Genomic DNA, 6,234 nt, shown 5'->3' with positions numbered 1-6,234 from the left:
GACTCGGTGGCGCAACGGTAGCGCGTCTGACTCCAGATCAGAAGGTTGCGTGTTCGAATCACGTCCGGGTCACTTCTTTTTTGCGTCGTCCTTTCTGCGCTCTACATTTTGCCTCAGATGCGGCATATCATAAAATCGGAGTGCTATACGGGGACCTGACACCTACTCCGCAGAGGTAGGCAAAAAGCCAAACTCGGTGGCGCAAATTATTATGCTCCTGGGAATCCACGCTGCGTAGATAACTCGAATGCAGTTCGAACACGCTTACGTCGGTGTTCGCCCGGTGCGCGAACATTTCACCAAGGGCGTTCTGTACTTGAGAAATGTGTACAGCGCACTGCCCGAGGAAAAAGGCTCGGTGGCGCAAAGGTAGCGCGTCTGACACCAGGTCAGAAGGTTGCGTGTTCGAATCACGTCCGGGTCACTTCTTTTTTGCGTCGTCCTTTCTGCGCTCTACATTTTGCCTCAGATGCGGCATATCATAAAATCGGAGTGCTATACGACGAAGACGCCGTACCGCATGTTAGCGTTTCACGATGCTCTCCGCTACAAAGGTTCAATCGGCCTCTGGCCAAGGTACTGCTCAGGTTAATGCCAGCAGTAATGATTACCATGTTGTCCTTCAACGTTTCCCAACTGGTAAGCTTGTCGTCGACTCTGTTTTCTTGCATGCTGACCTCGCTGGTCGCCCCTACCGTGCCCAAGACTTCAGAGACGCCCTTCGGAGCGTGATGAATTTTGAAGAAATAAGCTATATCGGAAAATTTGAAATGTCGCATGTCTGGATGGTTGGTTGCATGTTAATCTGCGCACTCTAAAGCAAAACTAGTCTCATGTGGAGATTTATTGGTTAAGAACCGTCGCTGTGTTGTTGTGGATCCAGAACCAAAGGTGATAAAGGCGAAACTTCTCTGGCTGCCTGAACGCTTGGATGACTCCTTTATTTATGAAACTCTACAAGCTTATGGCAAAGTCACCTCGATTTCGAGGGAAAACTGGAAAGTTGCCGATATGGAACAGATGAAGACGCTCACCCGAGATGTGACTTTGATAACTGCCGAAGGGGTTTAGCGTTGGTGGCGTTCCACATCAGCTAACTGTGTGTGGAGTGCAGATCCTCGTTTTGATACTTGGCAGACCACCTCTCTGTCTCCGCGGCAACCGTAGAGGACACATTCGTCGGCAGTGCCGTACGCCGCGTTGCGAAGATTGCTGGCGTTTCGGCCACACAGCAGAAGAGTGTGTGGTTACATACGCGGGCAAGCTTCGGCACCGAGTCCGGCCCCCTGACGAAGCATTACGGGAGCATATCATAGACGCGTCTGACATAATTTATGCGTCTGGTGACCTTCCTGTCGGCGTTGTGGCCGAGTCCTCAAGTGTTACTCCACAGGATACTAAGGAACAAAATACTGCTCATGTGTCCGAGGTTAATGGGAACAACTCAGCGTCTCAGGCCTTGGACGAGATATCATGTCAAGCTTCGGACAAGGAGCCAACCGCAGAAGATCCACCAATCGTTCCCGAACGCCCAGCGAGTGCCACCGCGGATATTGTGATCCCTGTGGCCGTTGCTGTGCAACAACGTCCAGACCAGGGCCAAGTTCCTGTGGCTGACTGGCTCGCGGCTGCCGACGAGCCAGTCTTGAAACGCTGTGCATCATGTGCCTCCGAGTCCAGTGAGGAGGACGATCAAGCTGGCAACAAGCATCGTCGTCACGGTTCAGCGTCGAAGCACAAAGGGAAGTGCCGGCGTTCGCGGTCGATGAGGCCTGGCGGTAATTTGGAGCGGCTTCGCCGTCTTCCGAAAGGCCAATGGAATTGTAGGCAAAACTGTGTGCTGTCACCATGGCGTACTCTGAAGAGACAGTGCTTGCAACTCTCAATGTACGGGGTCTTAGGTCTCGCCACAGACTGATGCAACTTTGCCGACTTTTGCACAGCAGGCGTCTAGATATCGTGGCAGTCCAAGAGACGAAGATAGAGAAAGAGGAGGAAACCGAGAGGGCGCTACAGCCCCTTTTGGCAGATTTTAATGCCATTGTTGCGCATGCTCTGGGCTTGTCGGCAGGTTGTTTTCTGTTTCTGCGAAAGACGCTGCCTTGTACTGGCCTAATTTATAATATCGACGCCGAGGGTCGGTTGATATGTTGCGATCTTCTACTCTTTAGTAAGCCATGGCGGATAATTAATGTTTATGCTTTTAATATTGCAACACAGCGCATAAGATTTTTTTGAACAAATAGCCAGCTTACTTGACTGTGACCGACATCTTGTGCTAATGGGCGACTTCAAGTGTGTTTGCAACCCCATAGATCGTTCTAGTCCAGACGCGCGCAGTGTCAGGAGTGGGGAACGTTTGTTCCGTGTTACAGAAGGTGCGGGACTGGTTGATACAGGGACGTCCTGCCGTGCTTTTACATCATTCACCCACATTCAGGGGCATCCTCACGCTTGTCTAGACCGGATCTATGCATCTTGTACATTAGTTTCCCGCTGGCTTGTTTGCGAAACTATACCGGTTTCGTTTTCTGATCATAGCATGGTAGTAACCCGGCTCGGTGGCAATGACCATTCAAAGTTTAGGCTTCAGTTGGAACTTTGGAAGTTAAACTCATCGCTGGTAAATGACAAAGAATTTATCATTCGTGTGCGCTCACAGCTCCAATCACGTTTTTCTAGAAATATACCATTGTTCGCCGCTTGGGAAATCTTCAAGCAGGACGTACGTGCGATAGCAATTGAACTTGGCTCAATTAAATCTTTCTACACGAAACACCAGGAGGAGACACTAAACAAAAACTTGTGTAACCTGTATGAGCTTGAATGTGAATCCCCTTGATCATATACGTCGAAATTGCTAGTGTCAAAAGTGAGTTACAAACACATGTTGCGGAACGATACCGGGGTGCCTTAATTCGACCTCGTGTCAAGCGTGCTTTGCACTGCGAACGGCCGACGCGGCAAGCTTTTGGTGATGAACGTCATCATGCGATTGCAAAGCTGATTCCGGGATTAATGCGTAATGGCACATTGGTTACGAGTACGAATGAGGTTACGTCCGCATTCGTGCATTATTACTGAATGTTGTTTAGTGCCACTCCTCCTGTAAGAAAGTCTGACATCTCGCGTTTCACATCCCTGGTGACCGCTTTATCAGAAGATGATTGTTCTGTAATTAGTAGCTCTTTCACGCAGCAAGAGGTAGAAGTGGCAATTGATCAATTACCTCTATCAAAAACGCCTGATCCTGACGGCATTTCCTCTGAATTTAAGAAAGCTTTTAAAACTGTTCTTGCTCCAATCCAGCCAGATGTCTTTTGCTATAAGTTTTGATCTAGAAGCCCTTTCCGAGACTTTTACAAAATGCCACACAGTCCTAATTCCAAAGAGTACTGATGAAGAAAAATTACGCTCAGAGGAAGGCTGTAGACTTATCACACTGGCAAATGTGGATTACAAGATTTTCGCCAAAATTTTATGAAATCGCCTACAGTTCGCAATGTCGGTTCTAATTGGCCCTCACCAGACGTGCGGCTTGAGGGGCCGAGCCATACAAAGTAATGTACATATTGCGCGCACAATCCTGGAATCGTGCTCCTGCTCTCATGATCAGGTTGCTTTACTTCAGGTCGACCTCGCAAAAGCATTTGATCGAGTTCATCATTCTTTCTGGTTTTCTCTTCTGGAACGAGCGAACATTGGTTCTGTAGTAATGAAGGGGTTCAACTTTGCTATAGAAATTGTTCGACTCGCCTAATTGTAAATGGCCACCTATCAAGCGCCATACCAATCAACTCTTCTGTGAAGCAAGGCTGTCCGATGTCTCCACTGCTTTTTGCTCATTACTTAGAACCACTTTGTCACAGTCTTTTACATAACAGTAGTATCCCTGGCTTCCCTCTCCTTGGAGATGATGTTAAAGTACTTGCATATGCGTATGATTTTGCGTTTTTCTGCACTGACAAACCAAGCATAGAAAAAGTTATATCCAGCATAGAAGAATTTGGCGCTGTTTCTGGTGCTCAGATGAATCACTGCAAGAGTGCCGGCCTTTGGTTTGGTTTGTGGGGCTAACACCACCCCTATATGCAGGAGTTGAATGGTCAAGTGCGCCCCCTAAATATGTACGCATTCCACTGCATGCATTTAAGTCAAGTTCAAATTACTGGAAAGAGCGCGTTCCAGTAGTCCAGCGTTATGCTAATACATTTCTCCCCTATCGGCTTTCAATATTTGGTCGGGCTCAGGCCTGCAACACGTTTTTTGGCGATAAACCATTATTATGTGCTTCAGGTCCTCCACTGTGCTAGGCATTACATCCAGCGTTTTCACCGAATATTTGCGACGTTTTAGTCATTCAATTTTGAACCAATTCGACGTGATAACCTATTCAGACCTGTTTGTGCAGGGGGGCTCGGCTTAGTGCATCTGTATGTAAGGCAGTTAGTTGCCCGTTTCTTCTTTTTTCGTGATTGTTCACATCCGATTATAGAGCATTCCTACAAATTAATTTCATGAATCTGCTTCCCGACTTAGTGGTTTCTTCGGATTTTACTGACCGCCCGCAGTTACTAGGATTTATGCTGGAAGTTTATGCTTCGGTGAGGTTTTTGACAGTACGATTCTCGAATGAGTACTTATATTCTGTTTCGCACAAGATACTATACAAGTTTTTGCTAGCAATGCTTTTTCCGCCACCACTGTATCGTTCTTTATACTTTGGTTTTAAGGGTCATGATGTGTTAAAAAGGGTGCGCAAAATGCAGATTTCTCCTTGCACGAAAACATGTTTCTTTAAATTACACACCGAAGCTCTACCTGTCAACACATGGCTCCAGAGCAAAAATATTTTTTTTATCTTCTGTAAACTGCCGTCTGTGTGATGCGCCTGAAACAATTGAGCACTGTTTCATTAATTGCAAAGACGCAATTCTTTTTTGGGATGTGCTGCAAAGAACTCTAAAGAAAGACTTTGTTCTATTGGTGCATAGCGCCAAAAAGACAAGGACACAGCGAGACACACAGGACAGCACAGGTGTGTCTCGCTGTGTCCTTGTCTTTTTGGCGCTATGCACCAATCGAACCATCACCAACTCGCCCACGCTTCCACTCTTGCAACTTTATTCTAAATTCGTACAGTGTGCGGTATCTTGCTGTTACGCAATCTGATTACGAACCATATGACATTTGTTTCCTTATTGGACTTCATAGCTTGTGGAAGACACGCATGTCGGATCGCAACGCTGAACCTGTTGTTCCACCTGTACGCCATTTTAGCAGAATAATGCTGCAACTGAAGGACACTTATGACGAAAATGACTTTCAACCTGATTGGTTTCCGCTGGTGACACGGTGCTTATTTTTGCCTGCTTTTAAAACGTTGTGTCTTCTGTTGTGCATCTCAGCAATGGTTGATGGAATTGTAAATAGTATTTGTACATAACCCTTTCTGTATAATAAAAACCATGTCAGAAAAATAAAGAAAAAGAAGACTCGCTGGCGCAACGGTAGCGCGTCTGACTCCAGATTAGAAGGTTGCGTGTTCGAATCACGTCCGGGTCACTTCTTCTTTGCGTCATCCTTTCTGCGCTCTACATTTTGCCTCAGATGCGGCATATAATAAAATCGGAGGGCTATACGGGGACCTGACACCTACTCCGCAGAGGTAGGCAAAAAGCCAAACTCGGTAGCGCAAATTACTATGCTCCTGGGTCTCCACGCTGTGTAGATAACTCGAATACAGTTCGAACACACTTACGTCGGCGTTCGCCCGGTGCGCGAACATTTCACTGAGGGCGTTCTGCCCTTGAGAAATGTGTACAGCGCACTTCCTGGAAAAAAGAGGCTCCGTGGCGCAAAGGTAGAGCGTCTGACTCCAGATCAGAAGGTTGCGTGTTCGAATCACGTCCGGGTCATTTCTTTTTTGCGTCATTCTGCGCTCTACATTTTTCCTCAGATGCGGCATATCATAAAATCGGAGTGCTATACGGGGACCTGACACCTTCTCCGCAGAGGTAGGCAAAAAGCCAAACTCCGTGGCGCAAATTATTATGCTCCTGGGTCTCCACGCTGTGTAGAAAACTCGAATGCAGTTCGAATACGCTTACGTCGGTGTTCGCCTGGTTTGCGAACATTTCACTCAGGGCGTTCTGCGCTTGAGAAATGTGTACAGTGCACTGCCTGAAAAAAAAAAAGACGCGGTGGCGATTCTGCTTCTGGCCACACCAGGGA

General features: G+C 47.2%; 3 non-coding genes across 3 annotated transcripts; all 3 read left to right on the top strand.

The window, feature by feature from the left end:
* Positions 1 to 72, top strand: TRNAW-CCA (transfer RNA tryptophan (anticodon CCA)). The gene has a single exon. It is a non-coding gene; the product is annotated as a tRNA-Trp (tRNA).
* Positions 73 to 352: 280 nt separating this feature from the next.
* TRNAW-CCA (transfer RNA tryptophan (anticodon CCA)) lies at positions 353 to 424 on the top strand. The gene has a single exon. It is a non-coding gene; the product is annotated as a tRNA-Trp (tRNA).
* A 5,069-nt stretch (positions 425 to 5,493) lies between these two features.
* Positions 5,494 to 5,565, top strand: TRNAW-CCA (transfer RNA tryptophan (anticodon CCA)). The gene has a single exon. It is a non-coding gene; the product is annotated as a tRNA-Trp (tRNA).
* Positions 5,566 to 6,234: the final 669 nt, after the last annotated feature.

The sequence above is a fragment of the Amblyomma maculatum genome, chromosome 7 (assembly GCF_055883805.1).
Source record: "Amblyomma maculatum isolate TAMU_Amacu chromosome 7, ASM5588380v1, whole genome shotgun sequence".
Lineage (NCBI taxonomy): Eukaryota > Metazoa > Arthropoda > Arachnida > Ixodida > Ixodidae > Amblyomma > Amblyomma maculatum.
This window is presented reverse-complemented; position numbering and strand designations above follow the sequence as displayed.